The 25,791-nt window shown below is 36.2% G+C and overlaps 1 long non-coding RNA gene across 1 annotated transcript in view; it reads right to left on the bottom strand.

The window, feature by feature from the left end:
• Positions 1-14,216: 14,216 nt before the first annotated feature.
• Positions 14,217-25,791, bottom strand: part of LOC139084227 (uncharacterized) — a 38,085-nt gene continuing 26,510 nt past the window's right edge. The window contains exons 2-3 of the long non-coding RNA XR_011541639.1: positions 16,254-16,285; positions 14,217-14,993 (exon numbers count right to left, since the gene is read on the bottom strand). This is a non-coding gene — a long non-coding RNA (uncharacterized lncRNA). The remainder of the gene's footprint in view (positions 14,994-16,253; positions 16,286-25,791) is intronic.

Below are 25,791 nucleotides of genomic sequence, written 5' to 3'. Positions count from 1 at the left end.
AAGATAGGACTCTGTGTCTTGTGTATCTGTATGTAACTTCTATTGGTGTGATGTTTTCAAAGGAAATATACATAGTAAATTACTCATTTTCCCCCTCCAAACTATAAAGTTGGTGTATAGTATAATCTACTGTGCAGCAGTATTATTCCTGGTTGCTGTTGTATGTGGTCTCAGAGCAAGAGCATGTGCAAATTGAAAATCACCCCAAAAGACTTCCTTATGTGAATATTACAAACCGAGACTTAATTCTATTTCTCTCTGATCATTTTCTTTTTGTATTGATATTAGATTCAGTATCCAGTTTAGTAGCCCATCCAGTGTTGGGGTTTGTAGGTATCGCTGTACCTGAAAAAATGGTTGAGATTAACTCAGGGGCATCCTTTACTTTGCTGAAAGTAATTCTGTGTGGCTTATTTCAATTTATTTACTTTTTTCTCCAGAATTACTGTAAAGATTTTCTATTTCACTCATTACAGCACAGTGTTTTTCACATTTGAATAGACTGCATCAACATGAATTCTTTATAAGGACCTTAAAAACAAACTTTGCCAAGTCCCAGAATACAGAAGTGAATTCACATCCCAATACTCAGCTGCCTCATGAATAAAGGAGAGCCTGTGCCTGACACTTTGAAGCTGTAGCTGTTAAACCATACAGAATATTTACCTCAATAAATCATTATAAGGAACTAAGGTACAATTATACCCACAGAGAAAAAGAATTCAAAACACTGATTTATGTGTTTCAGTGCCTATTCCCTTTCCCACTATGTTTTGAATTTTATGTGTGTTTGTCATCTTTGGCTGCTCCCATGTATCTTTAAACTAATGGGTTCTGATTTTTTTTAACTTTCCTCATTAAGTTTGTTATTTTTCTTAGACGCACAGACATGATTTGCATAGCATACAAGGTTTTACATTTAAAATTAACTATATTTCATTTCTTAGGACTGAAACAAAAAATGGAAAAAGTGACTTATTTTAAATAAAACACTGACTTTGCTTAATTTGTGAGCATTTAAGCTGAAATTCCATGTTAGAGATTTCATTTGGTATTTATTTTGGAGTACCAGGAAAGAGTAAAGAACTAGGATATAAACAGGAAGTAGGCCATTGCCTTTAAGGCCCACCTTTTATTGAACTATTTTGCTTATTTGAAGTGATAATAGTATTATAGAAAGATACATTTGTTCACCAATATGTATTTTGTCTTTCTGAAAGTAAAAAAATTCTAAAGCAAAAATAAACCAGTAACATGGAGAAAGGAATGACAGTGAACTTGGCAAAGAGTCAATGTACAGATAGGAGAATTTTTGCCTAGAATAATTTATTATGGTCATCCAAGTGTAGTAGAAAAAGATAGTTTTCTAATGGCATGCTATAAATTGAAAGAATATAAAAAATATTTTGAAACAGCTAAATAATTTATTGACAAGGATAAAAAAGTTTTACTTCGCTGGTATAATTTAAAACAATTTAATTTTTATAATTTTAGAAAAATCAAAGTATACACTATTACTGAGCCTTATCTATGGAAATCAGGGCTGGATTTAAGTTGATTGAAGTTATGTGATCAGTTTGGATGACAGACTTGTGCTTTTAAACCATGTAATCTTCCCTAAATGTTACCCTTATGTGAAACTGTGGATATTAGTTGGATTAGAGTCAGACTTTTAATGATTTCTTTATTACCCAAGCATTGGTGCTCATAAGATTTCTCTTGTGTTACCTTTTCTAATGGGAGAATACGAGGATACATACGGATTGTGGGTTATCTGGGATTCTGGGATCTTCCCTTCCCCTAATTGTCTAATATTATAACCTGTTTATTTCCTTCCAATCACTAATCACCATCTATAATTATTTTATTTATTGTGTACTTTGTTTATTGTATGTCTTCCCAACAAGAGCTCCACGCAGCAAGAACCTTGTTTATTGTATTTAACATTATATTCCCACTGCCCACATAGATATTCCTGGTGCACAGAATGTGCCTAATAAATATTTATAGAATGAAGGAATGAAGAGAGCCAGTGTAGTGGGCTCCCTTGTTTTATTTTAACATTTATTCACTTTGAGTACAGGGTGGTTAAGGTAAGTGGAATTAGATCTTAGGAGAAATGAAGAAGCAAAAGAAAGAAGTGACATAAGACAAGAGAGAATCCAAATGGAGAAAAGAAAAGAAAACCTAGTTATTGAAGAGCAGAAGAAATATTCAAAATTTGTTGACTTTTCATGTAGAAAAAAGTGATTCACAATAAAAAGTCATATAGGAAGAATAAGAGAAACAAGTTAAAATGGAAAAAGATAGAATAAAAAAGAAGAAATTACAGTGGAAAAAAACCCATCCATTCATTCTTTTTCAATACATTTTTATCAGGCATCTGTTGTATATAATAGACTATGCTAGGCATTGAGGGTGTTCACAACAGCCTTTTGCCTTCAAGGAGCTTGAGTCTAGCAGAAAAATAAACTGTGTACAATAGTAACAAGGAAGAAAAAATGAGAAGCATAAGAAAGGTACAAGCAAAATTCTATGAATTTAAGCTAGTCACAAAAGACTATATATTGTATGATTCCATTTTATGAAATGTCCAGAATAGGCAAATTTATAGAGACAGAAAGTAGATCAGTGGTTTCCTAGGGTATGGGGTGGAGTAAAGGAAAATGGGGAGAGATAGCTAATGGGAATGGGGTTTATTTTTGGGGGTGATAAAGCTTTCTAAAACTGATTGTGGTGAGGGCTGCACAACTCTGCTAATATGTTAAACTTCATTGAATTTAACACTCTAAATGAGTGAATTGTATGATATACTAATTATGTCTCAATAAAGCTTACATAAATGCTTTCAAAGCATTCTGTGAGAGTACTGGAAAGATGTGGGTAAGAGTGAGGAATTAGAGGAGAATTGGAGGATAGGGAAGATGTAATGAAGAAACTATAGGTAGTCAAGTGGCAGGTAAATGGGACAATTTAGGGGTGTTTAAGCAGCGTTTTCCTTTCTTACTTTTGGATAGGAAATTTCTGGGAGTGAGGGAGAGAAGTTGTTAGGACTGGCAATAAGAGGGCACTCTTCCTTTCCTGTTAAAGGAAGAGTGAAAAATCTATAGATAAATTTCACTTTAGAGACAGTCCTCTCTGTGGGTGAAGAAAGTGGGAGTGAGCATTAAAAACTAAGAATAAATAGAAGAAAAACGAATGTCTCAGAGTACAGGTGGTTGAGAGGAAAAGAAGTGTAAGAGAGTTAACTAGACGAGAAGGATTGAAGGGGAAGGTGAGGACGTAAGAGAAGGCGATAGTAATGACTATTCCGCTGTTTTGAGTTGTTCAGGCACTCATGGTTCCTTTTCTGTTTGTTTTTTTTCTTCAGCAAACCCATCCCGTCAGATACCTAGTCCTTTCCTATTGTTACTCTGAAATCTGATCAGTTCATTTACTCTAAGAAGAGATATCAGGTTATTCCTCCTTTCAAGATCTTTTATTCTTAAAGAGTACTATAAGGAGAAGGCAGTGTTTAACACAAAGATATTAATGATGGAATTTAGACACCTGAATAGAGAGTTCAATTTTTTTCTTTAAGAAGTAGAAGGGAATGTTTTTACCGTACTGTATAGGCAACTGCGTATTTCTTTACGAATATGAGTAGGAGGGTTGGAAGACTAGGTGAGCTATAGTTTTTTTTCAGTTTGCTTCATGTCAAATAGATTTTTTGTTATTAAATAATGTTTTAAAAGTTGCCAAGAGAGTATTTGAATATTCTTGCTGGAAAATTCTTTAAAGTCTCTTTATTTTCCCCCAAATTCCCTATAATATTACACCTTAGAAGAGTTGAGTCCTGAACTATGTTTCATAAAGTTCACCTTTAAATTTGGGAGAATGCAGTCTAGATTTATTAACCTATGAACTGTGGCTTTAGGTATTTTATAGGAAACTCAAGGGAAATATAATGTTCTACTCCTTAACTTTTTGCCTGTGTAGTTAGGGTACTTCACTAGGCTTTATTTATTCAACAAGTTATTTATTGAATACCTACTGTGTGCCAAGTTCTGTGCTAAGAGTCTTAATTTCCTCACAGTGATATGAGCATAATAATACCTACTTTGCAGGGTTGTGGTGTATGTAAAATGTTTACCAAAGTGCCTGATACAAAGATGTTTAATAAACAGTTACTTATCTAAAAAAAAAAAATGTTTTGCTTAACTTGTCATTCTACTACTCATTTGGCCTTTTGCACTTTTTGCCTTCTAATTAACAAGAGACATGATAAGTGGGAGAGTAGGGACCATATCTTATTTATTACAGTACTTTGCAAATAGTAGGTTCCCGTGTACTTCCAGCAAGGAAACTCCTTGTAATTCTTGAAACAGAGTAAATTATTTTCAAGTAATGAATTGGAGGAGATCATTTTAGCTGGATTGAGTACAACATTTGGTTTTCAGCTTCCAGGCAATCCAGAATAAATGAAAATCATAGTATTGTTATCCAATAAAAAGGAAATATGCCTGTTTATCAAATGATACAAAATTTTCTCTAGCATTCAATTCTAAGAGAAATTTATTGCATTGATCTTTATGTAACTGATTCTGATTATAGTTGACAGTGCCTTCAATAGATTAGATTTGTTGGTTTGACATAGGAACTGTTCTAAGATGGAAGTTGTATAATTGATAAGAGAAGGTAGAGCACTTCACTGAGCTTTATCAATTCATTCAACAAGTGTTTATTAAGTACCTGCTGGTGAGAGAAAAATAGAAAAATTATAGGTGTATGGAAGCTATTTGCAAGGTTTATTACAGAGTGACACTGTTGAGAAAAATTCAAAGTCCTCTGTTTTGTAACTCACAAGTGATGCTCCATGGGTAAAATTTTAAAATATGAGCTATCAGGCTTGCACACATTGTAGAAATGATGAAATAAACAAGTCAGCACGAATAAATTTTTTAAAGTAAGTTTTTTTTTTGATGGGGAGAGACGTAAAAGCCAAAGATATATCGAATTTGTTTTATAGCACTCAAACTTTCCATTAGCATTCCCCTCTACTTTCCAGCTTATATTTCTAGTTTATATTATTATGAAACACTTTGAGAAACTCAAAAATGAAAAAGGTTTTTGTAATTTAAATAAGTCTTTGTAATTAAAAATTCCTCTGGGCTGGAACTTGGCACAGAGGTCTCTTTCTATCTTGAATAGTCTTTTTCATAAAAAATACTCACCAGCCATTTTTTAATCAAACAAAAATTTAAAAGACTGTTTCTGGCAGTCATGAGACATTATACATTCATAAAAATAATAAAATGTTTTCATTACCAGGTGTTCTGAGAATCTTACATTAGCCAGTTTATAAGTGTAATTTGATCATTTAGTATTAGCATATGAAATATTTTTTGATACCCTCATGGTCATTAATCCACATTTGTGAACAATGTATTTTCCATGTATTGATTCACATTAATCAGTGTGATTTGATCATGTAGTAAAACATATTCTGTGCACACACTATGTAACTTATTAAAGTACAAACATATAAGGTACATTTTCAATGCTGCTGGAAAGTAAATTCAAATTTCATGCTATTTGTGACCTGATAATAATTGTTTTATTTATTATTTATTTATTTGCTAACTGTTCAAGGGAAACCTATTCCTTGAAGAGATGTGTGGGAAAGAATTTTATATATATGTTTATTGCATAGGTGGTTTCTTTGACATGGACTATTTCAGTTGAGATGTAAAATACAATATTCAGGATTTTTCTTTCCTTGTTCATAAAATATTACAGTACAACACAGGCTTTCTGAAGGTGTCTGGGACATCAAACACCTTCAGAAGATTGGGGACTCAGGAAAACAAGAAGGCTAGCCAGTGGGCTTGGAATGGGGAATCTTCCAAATTCTCCGTGCTCAGAGGGAATGAAGGATACTAATGGAAAAAAGTGACTAAACTTCTGAGCTAGCCAGTGTCCTTGGACTGGAAAAAGGTCTGTAAGAGGAGAGTTCTGATATTTGTAGAAGTGCCTTCCAATGGTCTGACTCAGGAAATCATATAGAGTAAATTTTTCTTCTCTTTTTTTTCAAAGATTGGCACCTGAGCTAACATCTGTTGCCGATCTTTTTCTTTTTCTCTTCTTCTCCCCAAAGCCCCCCAGTATATAGTTGTATATTCTAGTTGTATGTCTCTCTGGTTGTGCTATGTGGGATGCTGCCTCAGCGTGGCCTGATGACTGGTGCCATGTCTGTGCCCAGGATCCAAACCAGCGAAACTCATGGCCGCCAAGGTGGAGTGCACGAACTTAACCACTTTCATGGAGCCAGCCCCTCATATAAAATAAATTTAACAATTTACATAGTCACTGTGTTTTCCCCAAATGGCATACTCATTATTTGCTGCTACACAGACACATGCTTTATTTCATAGAAGGGTTAAAGCAATTCAGACAAGTTACCTCTTCTAATAAATACTAGTACAGCATTTTTTAAAAAGTATGTGGAAGCTTTTCTTTAGAATACAAAGGCTTAGATGACAAGGATTTGGACGTTTGTTTTGAATATGTATAGTGGCTAGCAAAATTGCATGAATGTTAGAACATTATTCTCTGTTCAGAATTTATAATAGGAGGGGATAATGCAGTGTCATATAGTTTAAAGTGGACTGGAATTGTAATAGGAGACCTAGGTTTTTGTTCTTGCTCTACCTTAGGGAAGTAACTCACTAGGTCTCTGTTTTAGTTGGCTAGTTTTTGAAGAATGCTGTGTTTTTAAAGTAAACTCCAACACTAAAAGCCACAGCATAATACAGCATAATACAGCATAAAAACTAATTAAAAGTGAATAGTAATATACAAAATTAGAAAACTCACAAACAAATTTATCAAATAAAGTGTATTTCAAGGAAAGGAAAACATCTAGGTGTGTGCTATCGAACATGTTTCCTACTAACCACATGTGGCTATTTAAATTTGGTTTAAATTAACAAATGTTAAATAAAATTCAAAATTTAGTTTTTTAATCTCACTTGGCTGTGTTTCAAATTCTAATAGTCACATGTGGCTAGTGGCCAGACAGATATAGAACGTTTCTATCATGGCAGAAAGTTCTGTTCTACAGGCCTGATCTAGGTGCTCAGTCAAATGCTTTCTGTAGTGGTCACAGGGGCAGTATAGGTATAGCCTATAACTCAGATTTCCTGTCATATATCGCTCTATCATAGGCATGTAGGTTGGTATCTACTTGGGTCAAATGGATTGCTTTTGGACTTGGGATTAATGTTGCCTGTCCAGAAAAACCCCGATATTTATTAGGTTGAGGGAAATCTCTTGCATTCTCATAGCCTAAGGAAAGACTGTGGGTTGGTTGGGACTGAGAAATTCAGATCAATCTAGACTTCCTTTTGGACGTATATATGTATTATATATTCATAAATGTATTTTGTTATATTTTAAGTATATGTATACTCCTACCTTGTTCTAACAATGATTTAGGACAACTGCTCCTTGGAAGATTTTTATGTTATTTTCCCCAAAGCGACTCACTCAGGTCTATTCAATATATATTTATTAAGCACTAGTGCTCAGCTAGATATAAAAACTCTGGGAAATATTCAGATCTTTGAAAAACAATTCCTGCCATTAAGGAGTTTGTAATATGAATGGAAAAATGATATTTTTACGTGAAAAGTTTAAAAATGTGAGATAATATGGGTTAAATGTGTAATAAATGGTATAGTACCACATGTATTATAGAACTTCAAGAGAAGGAGAAATCTGTGAGATTCAGTGGTTGAAAAAGTTAAGAAGGCAAGGAACTTAAAGTGAGATTGAGTATGTTAGAGAGAACTTTCCAGTAGGGAGACTCTATGGGCTGAAGATCCTATGTAGGAATAAACAAGTTATGTTTGGATACTATATTAATGAGGTTAGGTTAGGCTGAGGTAACAAATAGCACATACACCACACATTACTCTGAAGTCTAGAGCAAAAGAAGAATTCTGCCCCCTTTGCCTCCTTTTCTTTGCACATCTTTGACTCCTTCCTCTTCTTTACTTCCCTTAGCTAATTAATTGTTGTAATCTATAGATTCTTCTTTTCTAGGGGGTTATGAATTATTGCCTTTATTTCCAAAAATACCTAATGTCTCAAGCACAATAGAACTTTATTTATTGTATAACAGTCCAAGTCCTGGTCTTGTTGGTCCTAATTAGTGAGTGTCTCTCTTTCATACAGGGCTTCAGGAATCCAGACTCCAGGCAGAAGGGGAGAGTGTGGAAGAGTACCTGGTACTTGAAGTTTTGTCCTAGAAATGGGATTTATCACTTCTGCTTACATTCCATTGGCTAGGATTCAGTTATATGGTCAGTTACATACTCTGTTACATACTCTGAGCAGCAAAGGAGGCTAGGACATGTAGTCTAATGTGCTCAGGCAGGGGAAGATATTTGGTGATCATTTAGCAGCCTTTGTCACACACAAGAAGCCAATAAATCTTGACTAATGTGGAGGGTTAGTATGGGAGAACAATGAGGAATAAGCCTGGAAATTTCATGGGGTCACATTATGGGAGGCTGACTGACAGTCTGAGCGTTGTGAACTTTATTTTGTAATCACTTGAGTGCTATTGAAAGCTTTTGCACAATGGAAAGATATGGTAAAAATAGGATTTTACAAACATTAATCCAGTATACAGAATGATTGGAAGAGGAAAAGGTTATTATAAAGGAAAAGGTAATCCAAGTTTGTGATGACAAGGACTTGGCCTAGAGCAGTAGAAATGGAAATTAAGGCACTGATTGATAACCCACTAGAAAGAAAGCTTAAAATATGATTATTAATTAGCTTAGGTCCTGTGGAAGAGGGAGGAATTAAAATGCTAGGGAGAAGGGAGAGAATTTTTCTTTCTGCTCTAAACATTCAAATGAGTATATGTGTATGTGGTATTTGCTGGACCTGTACTATTTATTATTTACCCTAAAGAATTCATTTTTAGTCTTTTAGACTGCTTAAGGATCTCCTAGGGCATATGTTAAAGGGGAAATTCCTGGTCTTTCTTTCCAGAGATTCTGATTTAGAAGTGTCTTTTTTTTAAGCATGCTGAATGATTATGATACAGGTGGTCTACAGACTACACTTTGAAAAACATTGCCTTAAATAAATTGACTCATGGTAAGTTGATGCTTTACTTTACAATTACTTCTATAAGCTGATAAAAAAATACTCGTGTCTTTAGGTTCTGAGTAGAATGATCAGAACCATTCTTGACAGTGTGTTTTCCCTATTCCCCTGGTACTTTTCCCCCGGTACATTCACCTTTATTTCCTCTCCTTTCAACTCCCTGAAGTGTTGGTATTAAGAATCAGAAGTATTTACCATCCTGTCCTAAATTAGTCCAGGTGATTTTCTAGTCATAGAAATAACAATCTCCTCACTCTATTCTCAAAATTGTACTTTTTTGTGAACTGCATTGATATTAGGGTAGTGTCTGAATTTTGTGGGATTGTTCTGATACACTCCTCTGAATATCTCAATCAGAAAGGAGGAGTGCTGATTCTTCCCCTTCCCAACATGTGTGATTTCATCTTCTTCATTCTTCAAATGCAGTGTATATGTATAGAAAATGTCTATAAAGATACATATCCAACTTTTAACACAGCACTCTGAGAAGTGGAATTGGGAGGTGAGGGAAAGAAATGGAGGCTTTTACTTTTTATTTTATATTATATATTCTTCCATACTGTTTTTTAAAAACCAGAATGTATGTCAATTTCAAGAAATTTTCATTTCTTTTTCATCCTAGATTGAATAGATGTAATAGTAATAGTAGCTACCACTTATTAAGTGCCTTCTCTATAGCAGTCCCTTCACATTATTTTATTTAATATTCACAAGAATCCTGTAAGATAAGTATTAACATTCCCATTTTACATAGGAAACAGAGATTCAGAGCATTTATAAAACATGCCTAAGGGCATACCACTATTAAGTAGCATAGCAAAGAACTAAATCCAGGTCTCTCTGATCCACGTCCATGTTTTTGTCTTTACACTATGAAGGCCTTGTTCACCCTAATTCCTTTGGACGGCAAGAAACCTGTTTTTCTGAGTGGGAATGGTTATAGTCCTCCAAGAATCTTTTAGTAATTAAGTCTAACTATTAAGAATAAAGTAACCAGTGGAAATAAGAGGCAAAAGAATATTCCATGGATTGTTCTATAACAGGAGTAAGTTAGTCTGGTTATTTGGTTACCAGATATTTATTGAGTGTCACTTTCTACAGATCTTTTTACTAGGCCCTAGGGATTGAATATCTCACTTGCTATGGTCCCAGCAGGAAACAATTCCACTTAGAGGAAAAGGCTTTAATGAAAGGATTACTTTCAGAGATGTGGGCAGGGTTAAGAAAACCAAGAAGAAATGCTGAGGCACCCAGAGACCAGCAACAGGAGGAAACCATTAACATCCTCAGGCCTGAAGGGACAAAAGGATGAAACAGTGTTGATCCCAGAGCCTAGAGGAGGGCTTGCTGGGCAAGAGCCATTGTTCAGGTATGCAAGCAACTGCTAGAACTGAGACCCCAAAGCAGGAGGAGAATGGAGAAGAAATATTCTGACTTTCTTCCTGCCAGTCTCCTGTGGCGCTTCCCTTTGGCCAAATACAAACAGTATTCATTATACTGTTATATATATATATATATATATATATATATATATATATATATTCATACATACATATGTATTCATTTGGAGAAAATACCTTAATAAAGTACTTGGCTTGAGGTTTAAGACTCCAAGCTGGACGTTCAAGTTCAGAAGTTAGTAAACTGCTTTTGTTTTGTTGATCACTGTGATGGGTTTTTGCACATTTGGATATAGGACTAGAGAAGAGCTCCACGGGGAGGGAAGGGTGAGAGCAGAGCCAGGAAGGGGAAGCTACCTAGGAGGTTGGGGCAGGTTCATTGAAGAGGAGTCTGGAAGAATAAAAATGTCTAATATGGATTCTAAATTTGTTAGTTGTGGAGAAAGCCCACCAAAAAAAAAATCTTCGGTGAAATCTAATTGCTTACTAAGGCCTTTTTTTTCTCTTTTTGAGAGAGAATTTGAAGAGAGAGGTGATGGGAAAATATTCTCTAGGACTCCAGAGCCAGCTAATAAGAGAGTAGATATATCTGGGTTACAAATGCACAGAAAAACCAGAAAGATATAATCCAAAATGTTAATAGTGGTTGTCTTGGGTGATGGTGTTTTGTTTTATTTTTTCTTCTTTATACTTCCCGTTTTATTTTTTAAATTTATTACTTTTGTAATCATAAAGTTATATAAAAAAGTTAGTCTCAGACCAAGAGTAAAATGATCTTTTTCTCTGATGTTTTGTTGTAGTTGCCTCTCTCTTGACTATAAGTGAATTCTCCTTAACATAATAAGAAATAACTCTCTAACATACCAAAATTTGCTTCCGTTTGTAAAAGATCTAAAATAGACATGACCAGGCATCCCCAGTTTCTCCCTTGCCTTCTACCTTTGCCTCCTTTTCTTCCTTTTTGCTATCTACCTCCTCTGCCCTATGAACTTTGAGTAGCTAATAAATCATATAGCTTGCACAAATAATTCTCAGACAATACTGTTCTGATGGTTATTAGGATTACACCAACTATCCCCAAACAGGGGCATGAAAACAGGAACGGCCTCCAATCTTGAGTTTCAATTAAAGTAAAACAAACAAACGAAAAACCCTCCTTCCTAAGCCAAAACTACAAGGACCTATGCTTTCCCATATCCTTGAAAAACTCTGACCCTGCCTCAATTGAGGAGTCACCTGATCCTCAGGTGTTCCCTTATGTACATCAGCCAAATAAAGCCTTTAGCCTATATTTGAATCACTTAAAGAATTTTTTTGACACTGTAAAAATATTTCCTTACTAAAGCCTAACACTTACTGAGGTGCTATTATATATCATGTATGGTGGCAGATACTTTACATATAATAACTAATTTAATTCTCACAGGCCATATATCATTATTCCTATTTTACAAATGAGGTAATGAAGAGTTTAAGTAGCCTGTCCCAGGTAATCCAACTTGGAAGTGGTCAACAGTGACAATTCTGTTAGACTCCAAAGACAATATTTCCCTGTATTGCCTGAAAAGCCAAGGAGTTAATCTTTGTAGTGAAATTCAAAAGAAGAAAAAGAAAGAGGAGGTTGGAGAGGAAGAAGTGGAGGAGAGGAAGAAGAGGAGGAAGAAGAAGAAGAATTACCAAAACGTGTAAAGGGATGGTATTTTGAAATATAGAAAGTTTTCCTTCTTGGCATTTCTGTTTTACCTTGCAGACCCTATACTGATAAAACTAGGCTCTGGGGCTGAGATTTCATTTTTGCCTCAGTGAAGGGAAGACAGAAAAGAACCCAGCAAGAATGAAGAGCCAACTTCTTGGCTTTGAATTCCAAAACAAGCCCTATAAAGCTGATAAAACAGATAATAACCTGGAGAGAAAACAAGATTTTGAGTCTCACAAGGCGAAGAGCTCTGGAGATTCAAAGCCTTGAGTTTATACCATAAGCCACAGAGTGAGGAATGATATATTTTCCTAGCACACACAGAGAAAATAAAAACACTTCAGGGAGGAAAAAAGTCATGAGACATTTACGAAAATTGATTATGACCTTGGTGACAAAGAAGATCTTTCAGAGAGGCACAGTCTCTGATGAAAGTCATTAAGCTTGCAGGGTGTAGTATCATAGAGGAGAAAGCTGATTTAAAATAAGTTAAGTTCTCTCTAGAGAACTCTGGAGATCTGCAGAGGATCCTCCTTGAATCTTCAGTTGTGTAGTGAATGTTCAGTGCACATGTGTAAGGAAACTATTCAAGACCAAAGAAAGAACCGTTCTAAAGGGTTCAAAGGAATGATATTCAGTGATAAAACAAGGATGGGAATAATTCCAATTTTCAGCAGCCAGAGTGGAAAATCTCATAATTCATAGGGTATCAGATAGTAAACTCTTAAGACGTTTGCCACAGTGAGGGAGAAAAATTCTCCTTAGACTATATATTGTTCTGGTTCTACCTAGTGAAGCTTAAAAGCAAGACCCAAAGGGATCAAACTGTTTTTAAGTCACTTAACTATTTCTTAGACTAAAGCTCAAGGATATTTACAGGAATACAAAAATATCCTGTGCCCATCAAGGTAAATTTATGATATCTGGCATCCAATAAAAATTTAACAGGGATGCAAAACAGCAGGAAAGTACAATCCAATACGAGGAGAAAAATCAATCAATTGAAACTGACTCAAAAAGAACACCAGTGAATAAATTAGTAGAACATTAAACAGTTAATATCATGCTATTCCATATGTTCAAGAAACCGAAGGAAAGATTTAGCAGAGATATGGAAGATATAAAAAGAGATAGAAATCCAACCATTAGAGATGAAAACTACAATGTCTGAGTTTTTAAAAACCCTCATTGGGTGGGATTAACAGCATATTAGACATGGCCAAAGAAAAGATTAATGAACTTGATGACAGTAAGAGAAACTCTCCAAAATGAAACACATAGAGAAAAAAGATGGGGGGAAAATGGAGAATCAGTTAGTTGTGGGACAACTTTAAGTAGTCTAATATATGTATAATTGGACACCCAAATAGAAAAATACTTGAATATATAATGGCCAATATTTTTTCAAATTTGTTGAAAACTATAAACCCCAAGCACAAGAAATACTTTATAATCAAAGTTTATTAAAGCCAATGATAAAGAGAAAATCTTAAAGAAAGCCAGAGGAACAAAGACATTTTGTACAGGGAACCAAAGATAAAAATGACAGCAGACTTTATATTGGACACAATGCAAGTAGTGAGAAGATAATGGAGCAACAACTTTAAGTTACAGTCATCCCTCGGTATCTGTGGGGGATTGGTTCCAGGACTCCTGTGAATACAAAAATCCACAGATGCTCAAGTCCCTTATGTAAAATGGTGTAGTACAATGAATACAATTGCCCCTTCATACCCATGGATTTTACATCTGTGGATATAGAGTGCCAACTGCCAACATATAATTCTATTTCCAGCAAAAATATCCTTCAAAAATAAAGGTGTAATAAAGATTTTATCATCTACATAAAAGCCAAAAATTCATTACCAGCAGGCATACACTATAAGAAATGTTAAAGGAAGTCCCTTTAGGCATAAGGAAAATGATACCAACTGGAAATCTAAATATAAACAAAGGAATAGAGGACAAGAGAAATAGTTTATTGAAATCTCTTTAAAAGGTAATTGATTATATAAAGCAAAAATATGAACAATATATTTTGGGGTTTATAACATGTAGAAGTAAAATGTATGACAACAATAACATGAAAGTGGGAGTAAGTAAACTGTTGTAAGGTGATATGATACAGGTGAAATGGGATAGCATTACTTATAGGTAGTCTCTGATAAATTAAAATGTATACTATAAACTCTAAAACAACCAGTAAAATAATACAGGAAATAATTTTAGCCAATGAGTCAATATAGGAGATGAAATGGATTCATAAAAATATTTCAATTCAACAGAAGTCATGAAATATGAAAAAGGGAACAAAGAATAGATGAGACAAATAGAACAAATAGCAAGATGGTAGATTTAAATTGTACCATTGCAATAATCTCATTAAATGTAAATGGTCTAAGCAGTCTATTTAAAAGGCAAAGGTTGTCAGATTGGATAGAAAGATAAGACACAACTACATGTTGCCAACAAGAAACCCACTTTAACAGGTTAAAAGTAGAAGCTTAGGGGGGCCGGCCCGGTGGCTCAGCGGTTAAGTGCGCACGTTCTGCTTTGGCCGCCCGGGGTTTGCCGGTTCAAATTCTGGGTGCAGATATGGCATTGCTTGGCAAGCCATGCTGTGGTAGGCGTCCCACATATAAAGTAGAGGAAGATGGGCACGGATGTTAGCTCAGCTTCCAGTCTTCCTCAGCTAAAACAGGAGGATTGGCAGCAGATGTAAGCTCAGAGATAATCTTCCTCAAACAAAACAAAACAAAGTAGAAGATTAGGAAAAATAAACCATGCTAGCATGGGTCAAAAGAAAGCTGGAATTGCTATTTGAATACCAGACAAAGTAGGTTGCAGAACAAAGAATATTACTAGGAATAAAGAGTGCCAATTTATGAAGAAGACATAACAATCCTAACTGTTCATGCATCTGATAAGAGCTTCAGGATACATAAAGAAAAAATGGATAAAACTTTATCTACAAAAGTAGATATAGAAATCCAAAATTAGAGTTGGAGATTTCCACACCGTTTTCTCAATAATCAATAGAACAAATAGAAAATCAGGAAGGATATAAAACATTTGAACAATATCAACCAATTTGACCTAATTGACATTTATAGAACACTGTACCCAACAACAGCTGAACACATACTATTTTCAAGTGCAAAGGGGACATTTACCAAGATAGACCATAGGCTGGACCAGAAAAGGATTCTTACTTGGAATGATCTTAAAATGAATTTAAAATGATTCAATCATGCAATATATTCTATCATCACAATGGAATTAAATTAGAAATTAGTAACAGAAAGATATTTGGAAAATCTAAATTTTTGAAAGCTGAATAACATATTTCTAAAGAACAAATAGGTCAAAAAGAAACCAGAGGGCAATTTGAATGTATTTTGAATGGAATGAAAATGAAAACACAACATATCAAAATTTGTGGGATGCTGCTCAGTTACTACTTAGAGAGAAATTGATAACCTATTAGAAAACAAGAGAAGTCTTAAATCAGTGACCTCAGCTTCCACATTAAGAAAAAGAGTAAAATGAACCCAAGCAAGCAGAAGAAAGGAAATAATAAAGATCCAGAGCAAAAATATGAAATAGAAAACAGAAAAACAATAAGGAAAAATCAGTGAAACTAAACTTGGTACTTTGATAAGATTAATAAAATTGATAAAAATCTAGTCAAAGTGATAAGGAAAAAAGAATAAAAGACACAAATGACATCAATAAATAGTCTAAAGATATTAAAAGGATAATAAAGGAACATTATAAACAACTTTATGCCTATACATTCTATAGCTTAGAAAAAGTGGGAAAAGATTCCATAAAAAAAACAAACTTAAGAAGAAATGTATAACCTTAGTATCTGTATATCTATTAAAGCAATTGATTTTGTAGTTCAAAACCTTCTCACAAAGAAAACTTCAGGGCTAGATGGCTTCACTGGTGACTTCTATCAAACATATAAGGCAGAAATAATACTGGCATACCTTGGACATCTTGCGGGTTCAGTTCCAGACCACTGCAATAAAGCAAATATTGCAATAAAGTGAGTCACACAAATTTTTTGGCTTCCCAGTGCATATAAAAGTTATATTTACACTATCCTATAGTCTATTAAGTGAACAGTATCATTATGTCTAAAAAAATGTACATACCGCAATTTGAAAATACTTTATTGCTAGAAAATGCGGACCATCATCTGAGCCTTCAGCGAATTGTAATCTTTTTGCTGCTGGGGGGTCTTGTAAAAAATGCAAAATCTGTGAAGCATAGTAAAGCAAGGTGCAAAACAATGAGGTATGCCTGTACCAATTCTATACAAACTCTTCCAGAAAATTGAAGAGGGAGGAATATTTCTCATCTCATTCCAAGAGGCCAGCATTATTACTCTCACATCAAAATTACACAATACTGTCACAAGAAAGAAACTCACAGATCAACATGCGTCATAGACATAGATTCATAAATTTAAAAAAAGTTTAAGATATTAAATCCAACAATATGTAAAAAGGATAATTCATCATGACCAAATGGGTTTCCCTCCCAAGAATGCAGTGTTGGTTTAACATTAAATACCAATGAATGCCGAGTAACATAAACAAAAATGGCAGAGTAGGGAACTCCCAAAGTCCATCCCTCTAGAAAGGCAGTGATAACCTAGCAAAAATGTGAAACTCAAGTTTTTCAAAATTCGGAAAACTAATCAAAAGCTTATAGCAAAAGTAAATGCTTAATCAAGAAAAAAAACAGCTGAAATTTGGTAACAGAGCTTTGTGGCACTTTAACTTACCCTGGTTTTCCCTTTGCCTCACTCCACCTTGTTGGTGGCTTTGAAGATAGTTGCCCAAATTTCCAGTACAGGTACATAGTACCAGAGAATCACAATGGACCTTGTTCTCCAAGAATTGTGGTTTTGACCTGTCTGGTGACTCCCTGAAGGATCAGCTTAAATGGCATGCCGTTATTTCACTTAAGGAATGCTTCCAGAGCTGAGATGGCAACCCAACGGAGTGTTGAAAACATTTGACGGCAAATGTATTTGTCACTGCCACCTGGCACAAGGTATAACAGTTGGGGCAAACAATTAACTAACCAAAAAGTTCAGAGGAAAGACTGGGGAATGGGATGCTTTGGGGAAAAGCTCCCACATATTCCTGGGAATCTAGAAGGACAGGTACATGCACAGGGCTGAGCATACTCAGAAAAGACCTGAAAAGGCCCTGAGTTGTCACCTCTGGCTGACATTTAATCTCTGTGTAAGTAGGAACTGTGCCTTAAGGCAGAGGTGTAAACTGGCTAAATGTTGAAGGCATGCCCTACACATATAAAGCCCATTTATATATACAAATATATATATATATATATATATATATTTACATATCGATCATTATAGAATTGTAGAGAATATGTTCACTGCCCTAAAAAGTCCTCTGTGCTCTGCCCATTTATCTCTCCACCTTTCTTCCAATCCAACCCCTGGCAACAACTGATCTTCTTATCCCCACGGTTTTGTGTTCTCCAGAATGTCATATAGTTGGAATCATACAGTATGTAGTCAGTTCAGATTGGCTTCTTTCACCTAGTAATATAGATTTAAGACATACCCTCCATGTCTTTTCATGGCTTGATAGCTCATTTCTTTTTAGTGCTGAATAATATTCTATTGTCTGGATGTAGCAGTGTTTACTTATCCATTTACCTACTGAAGAACATCTTGGTTGATTCCAAATTTTGGCAATTATGAATAAAGCAGCTATAAATGTACAGGTTTTTGTGGACACAACTTTTCATCTCCTTTGGGTAAATACCAAGGAGTGTGATTGCAGAATTATGTAGTAAGAGTATGTTTAGTTTTGTAAGAAACTGCCAAGCTGTCTTCTAAAGTGGCTATACTATTTTGCATTCCCAGCAGCAATGAATGAGAGTTCCTATTGCTCCACATCCTTGTCAGCGTTTGGTGTTGTCAATTTTTGGATTTGGGCCAATCTAATAGGTATGTAGTAGTATCTCATTGTTCTTTTAATTTGCATTTCCCTGATGACATATGATGTTGAGCATCTTTTCATATGCTTATTTATTATATGTTTATCTTCTTTGGTGAGTTGTCTGTAAGGTCTTTGACTCATTTTTTAATCAGGTTTGTTTTCTTATTGGTGAGTTTTAAGCATTCTTTGTGTATATATATATGTATATTTATTGAGGTCATAATAGCTTCTAACTGTGAAATTTCAGTTGTACGTTATTGTTTGTCAGTCACCATAAAAGTGTGCCCCTTCATTCCTTGTGCCCACTCCCCAACACCCACTGCCGCTGGTAACCACTAAACTGTTCTCTTTATCCCTGTGTCTGTTTATCTTCCATCTGTGAGTGAAATCATATGATAATGTCTTTCTCTGTCTGGGTTATTTCACTTAGTGTAATACCCTCAAAGTCATCCATGTTCTTGCAGATGGGACGATTTTGTCTTAGTTTCTGGCTGAGTAGTATTCCATTGTATGTATATACCATGTCTTCTTTATCCATTCATCAGCTGATGGGCACTTGGTTTGCTTCCACATCTTGGCTATTGTGAATAATGCTGCAATCAACATAGGGGTGCATATATCTTTTTGAATTAGTATTTTCATGTTCTCTGCATACATACCCAGAAGTGGAATAGCTGGGTCATACAATAGTTCTATTTTTAAATTTTGAGAACTCTCCATACTGTTTTCCATAGTGGCTGCACCAGTGTACATTCCCACCAGCAGTGTATGAGAGGCCCCTTTTCTCCACAACCTTTCCAACATTTGTTATTTTTTGTCTTGGTGATTATAGCCATTCTAACAGGTGTAAGGTGATATCTAAGTGTAGTTTGTGCCTGTTGGCCATCTGTATATCATCTATGGAAAAATGTCTGTTCATATCCTCTGCACATTTTTTGATTGAATTGTTTGTCTTTTTTGTAGTTCAGTATGAGCTCTTTATATATTTCGGAGATTAACCCTTTGTAGGATACATGATTTTCAAATATTTTCTCCCAGCTGGTGGGTTGTTTTTTCATTTTGATCCTGGTTTCCTTTGCCTTTCAGAAGCTCATTAGTCTGATCAAGTCCCACTTGTTTATTTTTTGTTTCCCTTGTCCAAGTAGACATGATCTTCGAAAAGATCCTTTTAAGGCTGATGTCAGAGTGTACTGCCTATGTTTTCTTCCAGAAGTTTTATGGTTTCAGGTCTGACCTTCGAGTCTTTGGTCCAATTTGAGTCTATTTTTGTGTATGGAGAAAGATAGTGGTCTACTTTCATTCTTTTGCATGTGACTGTCCAGTTTTCCCAGCACGATTTATTGAAGAGGCTTTCCTTTCTCCATTGTATGTTCTTGGCTCCTTTGTTGAAGATTAGCTGTCCGTAGATGTGTGGTTTTATTTCTGGGCTTTCAATTGTGTTCCATTGATCTGTGTGCCTGTTTTTCTACCAGTACCATGCTGTTTTGATTACTATAGCTTTGTATTATATTTTGAAGTCTGGGATTGCGATGCCACCAGCTTTGTTCTTGTTTCTCAGGATTGCTTTGGCTATTCAGGGACTTTTGTTGCCCCCCCATGAATTTTAAGATTCTTTGTTCTATTTCTGTGAAGAGTGTCATTGGGATTCTGATTGGGATTGCACTGAATCTGTAGATAGCTTTAGGTAGTATGGACATTTTAACTATGTTTCTTCTCCTGATCCATGTGCATAGGCTATCTTTCCATTTCTTTATGTCATTATCGATTTCTTTCAGTAATGTCTTATAGTTTTCCTTCTATAGGTCTTTCACCTCCTTGGTTAAATTTATTCCTAGATATTTTATTCTTTTTGTTGCAACTGTAAATGGGATTGTATTCTTGAGTTCTTGTTCTGTTAGTTTGTTACTGGAGTACATAAATGCCATTGATTTTTGTAAATTGACTTTGTACCCTGCAACTTTGCTGTAGTTGTTGATTATTTCTAATAGTTTTCCAATGGATTCTTTAGGGTTTTCTATATATAAAATCATGTCATCTGCAAACAGTGAGAGTTTCACTTCTTCATTGCCTATTTGGATTCCTTTTATTTCTTTTTCTTGCCTAATTGCTCTTGCCAAAATCTTTAGTACTATGTTGAATGAGAGTGGTGAGAGTGGGCACACTTGTCTTGTTCCTGTTCTCAGAGGGATGGCTTTCAGTTTGTCCTCATTGAGTATGATGTTGGCTGTGGGTTTGTCAAATATAGCCTTTATTATGTAGAGGTACTTTACTTCTATACCCATTTTATTCAGAGTTTTTATCATGAATGGATGTTGGATCTTGTCAAATGCTTTCTCTGCATCTATTGAAGTTATCGTGTGGTTCTTGTTCCTCATTTTGTTAATGTGGTGTATCACATTGATTGATTTGTGGATGTTGAACCATTCCTGTGTCCATGGTATGAATCAAACTTGATCATGGTGTATAATATTTTTAATGTATTGCTGTATTTGATTTGCCAATATTTTGTTGAGGACTTTTGCATCTTTGTTCATTGGCAATATTGGCCTGTAATTTTCCTTCTTTGTGTTGTCCTTGTCTGGCTTTGGGATCAGGGTGATGTTGGCCTCATAGGATGTGTTAGGAATTTTTCCATCTTCCTCAATTTTTTGGAATAGTTTGAGAAGGCTAGGTAATAAATAGTCTTTGAATGTTTGGTAGAATTCTCTGGAGAAGCCATTTATTTTGTGGGACATTTTTGATTACTGTTTCAATCTCTTTACTTGTGGTTGGTCTATTCAGGTTGTCTATTTCTTCTTGATTCAGTTTTGGGAGGTTGTAAGATTCTAAGAATTTATCCATTTCTTCAAGATTGTCTGGTTTCTTGGAATATAGTTTTTCATAATATTCTCTTATAATCTTTTGTATTTCTGTGGTATCTGTTGTAATTTGTCCTCTTTCATTTCTAATTTTATTTATTTGAGCCTTCTCTCTTTTTCTTAGTGAGTCTGTCTAAGGGTTTGTCAATTTTGTTTATCTTCTCAAAGAACTAGCTCCTTGTTTCATTGATCCTTTCTATGGTCTTTTTTATTTCAATTTCATTTATTTCTGCTGTAACTTTTATTATTTTCCCCCTTCTGCTGATTTTGGGCTTTGTTTGTTCTTATTTTTCTAATTCTGTTATGTATAGTTTAAGATTGCTTATTTGAGCTTTTTCTTGTTTGTTAACATGGGCCTGTATGGCTATAAATTTCCCTCTTAGGAGTGCTTTTGCTGCATCCCATATGAATTGGTATGGTGTGTTCTTCTCATTTGTCTCCAGATATTTTTTGGTTTCTCCCTTTGTTTGTTTGAAGATCCATTGGTTGTTTAGTAGCATATTGTTTAGTCTCCACATTTTTGTTCCTTTCCCTGCTTTTTTCTTGTAGTTGATTTCTAGTTTCATAGCATTATGGTTAGAAAAGATGCTAGATATGATTTCCATTGTCATAAATTTATTGAGGTTTGCCTTGTTTCCCAACATATGGTCTATCCTTGAGAATGTTCCATGTGCACTTGAGAAGAATGTATATTCTGCTGTTTTTGGATGGAGTCTTCTGTATGTACCTGTTAAGTCCATCTGGTATAGTTTTTCATTTAATTCCACTATTTCCTTGTTGACTTTTTGTCTGGATGATTTATCCATTGATGTAAGTGGGGTGTTGAGGTCCCCTACTGTTATTGTGTTATCATTGATATCTCCTTTTAGTTTGTTAATAGTTGCTTTATGTGCTTTGCTGCTCCTGTGTTAGGTGTATATATGTATATAAGTGTTATGTCTTCTTGGTGGAGTGTCCCTTTTATAATTATAAACTGCCCCTCTTTGTCTCTCTTTACTTGATTTGTCTTGAAGTCTACTTTGTCTGATATAAGCATGGCAACACCTACTTTCTTTGGCTTGCTGTTAGCTTGGAGTATCATCTTCCATCCCTTCACTCTAAGCCTATGTTTGTCTTTGGAGCTCACATGTGTTTCCTGGAGGCAGCATATTGTTGGGTCTTGTTCTTTAATCCATCCTGCCACTCTGTGTCTTTTGATTGGAGAATTCAGTCTATTTACATTTAGAGTGCTTATTAATATATGAGGGCTTAATACTGCCATCTTATCGCTTGTTTTCTGGTTCTTCTGCTTTCCTTTGTTTCTCCTCCTGTGTATTTTGGACTACTAATTTGATTAGGTAGTTTTCTATGGTAGTTTTCTTCATTTTCTCCTTGTTTATCATATATATCTCTGTTCTAATTGTTTGTTTAGTGGCTACCATTAGGTTTGTATAAAAAATCTCATAGATGAGATAGTCCATTTTCTGATAGGCTCCTATTTCCTTAGACTATGCTGATTCCGCCCCTTTCCTCTTCCCCTTCTAAATTATTTTTGTCATATCTTATTCCATCTTGTGTTGTGAAGTTGTGGTTAAAATGATGAGATTATTTTTATTCTGATATTTTCCTTTTCTTTATCCTTAATGTTAAAGTTAAGCATTTACTGACCTGATGTGATACAGAGCTGCCATTTTCTGATTATTGCCTTCCTAATCATCTCCTTGCTCCTTACATAGGGCTTTGTAGCCCTTTTCCTATTTTTTTTTTTTCGGGTATGAGAGCCCTCTTGAGGATTTCTTGTAAGGGGTGGGGGTCTTGTGGTGATGAACTCCCTTAGCTTTTGTTTATCTGGGAGAGTTTTTATTTCTCCATCATATCTGAAGGATATTTTCACTGGATAGAGTATTCTTGGCTGAAAGTTTTTGTCTTTCAGAATTTTGAATATATCATTCCACTTTCTCCTAGCCTGTAAGGTTTCTGCTGAGAAATCCACTGAAAGCCTCACAGGGGTTCATTTGTAGGTTATTTTCTTCTGTCTTGCTGCCCTTAGTATTTTTTCTTTGTCATTGACTTTTGCCAGTTTTACTATTGTATGCTTTGGAGAAGGTCTCTTTACATTGATGAAATTAGGAGATCTACTGGCTTCGTTCACTTGTATTTCCAGCTCTTTCCCCAAGTTTGTGAAGTACTTAGCTATTATTTCTTTGAACAAGCTTTCTGCTCCGTTCTCCTTCTCTTCTGCCTCTGGAATACCTACAAGCCTTATCTTGCGTTTCCTAATTGAATCTGATATTTCTTTGAGAGTTTTTGATTTCTTTTTAGTCTTAGTTCTCTCTTCTCCATCTGAAGCATTTCTGTATTACTATCTTCTAAGTTGTTAATTCAGTCCTCTATATTGTCAGCTTTGTTGTTTAGGGGCTCCAGATTTTTCTTAATCTCATCCATTGTGTTTTTGATCTCCAATAATTCTGATTGGTTCTTCTTTATAGTTTCATTCTCTTTTGTGAATAAGTTCCTGAATTTGTTGATTTGTCTTTCTGTGTTTTCTTGTAACTCGTTGAGTTATTTTATGATAGCTATTTTGAATTCTTTGTCATTTAAGTTATGAATTTCTGTGTCTTCAGGGTTGGTTTCTGTGTACTTGTCACTTTCCTTCTGGTCTGGAGATTTAATATGCTTTTTCATACTGCTTTATGGTGTGGATTTTAGCTCCTGCATAGTTATTATCTGGTCACAGCTTCCACCTGCTGCCTCTGAGTGGGGATCAGGCACTGTGTATTCTGGGCCCAGCGTGATCCAGGGCTCCCCAGTTCCAGCCACTGATTTCTTTTCTCTCTGTGTGATGCTCTGCCTGATGGCAGATCTGGGTTGCTGGGCAGGGGGAGGAGTGCTTTCTTTCACCTGCGCTTCCCCCAGCCTCTGATTTTCTCTCTGTATGGAGCTCTGGGCAATCTCAGGCCTGGAGTGCTGGGCGGGGGACGGGGCACTTTCTTACACCTGCTCACCTTTCCCAGCCCCCACCTCTCTCTCTGTGGGATGCTCTGAGTATCACAGAGAACTGCATGCCTTTCCCAGAAGCTTCCTGTCTCTCTGTGGGGCACTCTGGGCAATCCAAAGAGACCTGCATGCCTTTTCCAGACCCTGCCTCTCTCCACACAGTGCTCTGGGTGATTGGAGGGCTGGAGTGTCAGGCAGGGGAAGGGGCGCCTTCTTACACCTGTGCACCTTTCCCAGCCCCTGCCTCTCTCTCTGCTTGGTGCTCCACAGGGCCCTCTGGACGATCATGGAGACTTGTGCACCTTTCCCAGACGCCGCCTCTCTCTCTGCTTGGTGCTCTGGGTGATCATGGAGACCTGCATGCCTTTCCCAGATGCAGCCTCTCTCTCCGATCAGTGCTCTGGATGGTTGGAGGACTGCAGTGCTGGGCTGGGGGAGGGGCACTCTCTTTCTTCTGTGTGATCCCAGTGTTCTCCCTGGGCCATCACCAACTGCTCTTTTGGGGTGCTAGTTTGATGGAGACACCCCCACAACAGCTCAGTCCCCTCTGTGTCTGGGGCTTTCCCTCGGGCTGTGAGGCAACTTGGAGAGCAATGGTGTTCCCATGCAGGGCCACCCCTCCTCCCTTTCCTCTCAGAGCCACATGCTCTCCTCAGGTTGCTGGCTGCTGTTGGGAAGAAAAGTCCCCCTTACCAGCTTCCACTTCCTCCAGAGGGTCCAGCCCCACCACCTTCAGATGTATGGCTGTGTGTCTCTCAGACGTCCTTTGTGTTGTATGAGTGTCCTCTCTTGGTGTATGAATGTCCTTTTGGTTGTACTTTAGAAGGGGGAGTTCAAGGGGAAAGCTCGCTCTGCTGTAATGCTGATATCATTCTGCTTTGATTTTTTGTTTTTTTGTTTTGTTTTGTTTTTTTTTTGGAGGAAGATTAGCCCTCAGCTAACTACTGCCAGTCCTCCTCTTTTTGCTGAGGAAGCCTGGCTCTGAGCTAACATCCGTGCCCATCTTCCTCTAGTTTATACGTGGGACGCCTACCACAGCATGGCTGCCAAGCAGTGCCATGTCCGCACCCGGGATCCAAACCAGCGAACCCCGGGCCGCCGAGAAGCGGAACGTGCGAACTTAACCGCTGTGCCACCGGGCCGGCCCCTGATTTTTTTTTTTAGTGCTTACCATGTTTGTATGAAAGATCTCATAGATGAGATAGTCTGTTTTCTGATAGCCTCTTATCTCTATAAGCCTAAGCAGGTTCCATCACTTTCCTCATCCCCTTCTAAGTTATTGTCACAAATTGCTCTTTTTTGTGATGTATGTGACTAAATTGAAGTGTTTAAAATTATTTCTTATGCTTTACTTCCCTTTATCTTTTATGTTATAATTGTTTGTTAACTGTTCTGATAGCTGCAATTTTCTGATTTTGTCTGCCTACTTATCTCCTTGCTCAAAGCTTTGTAAACCTTTGCCCTTTTGTTACAGGTAGGAGGGCTTCCTTCATCATTTCTTATAAAGGAGGTCTCATGGTGACAAATTCCCTCAACTTTTGTTTATCTGGGAAGGTTTCTATTTCTCCATTGTGTCTGAAGGATAGTTTCGATGGATAGAGTATTCTTGGCTGAAAGTTTTTGTCTTTCGGTATTTTGAATATATCATTCCATTCTCTCCTGGGCTGTAAGGTTTCTGCCAAGAAATCCACTGAAAGCCTCATAGG

The sequence above is a fragment of the Equus przewalskii genome, chromosome 6 (assembly GCF_037783145.1).
Source record: "Equus przewalskii isolate Varuska chromosome 6, EquPr2, whole genome shotgun sequence".
Lineage (NCBI taxonomy): Eukaryota > Metazoa > Chordata > Mammalia > Perissodactyla > Equidae > Equus > Equus przewalskii.
This window is presented reverse-complemented; position numbering and strand designations above follow the sequence as displayed.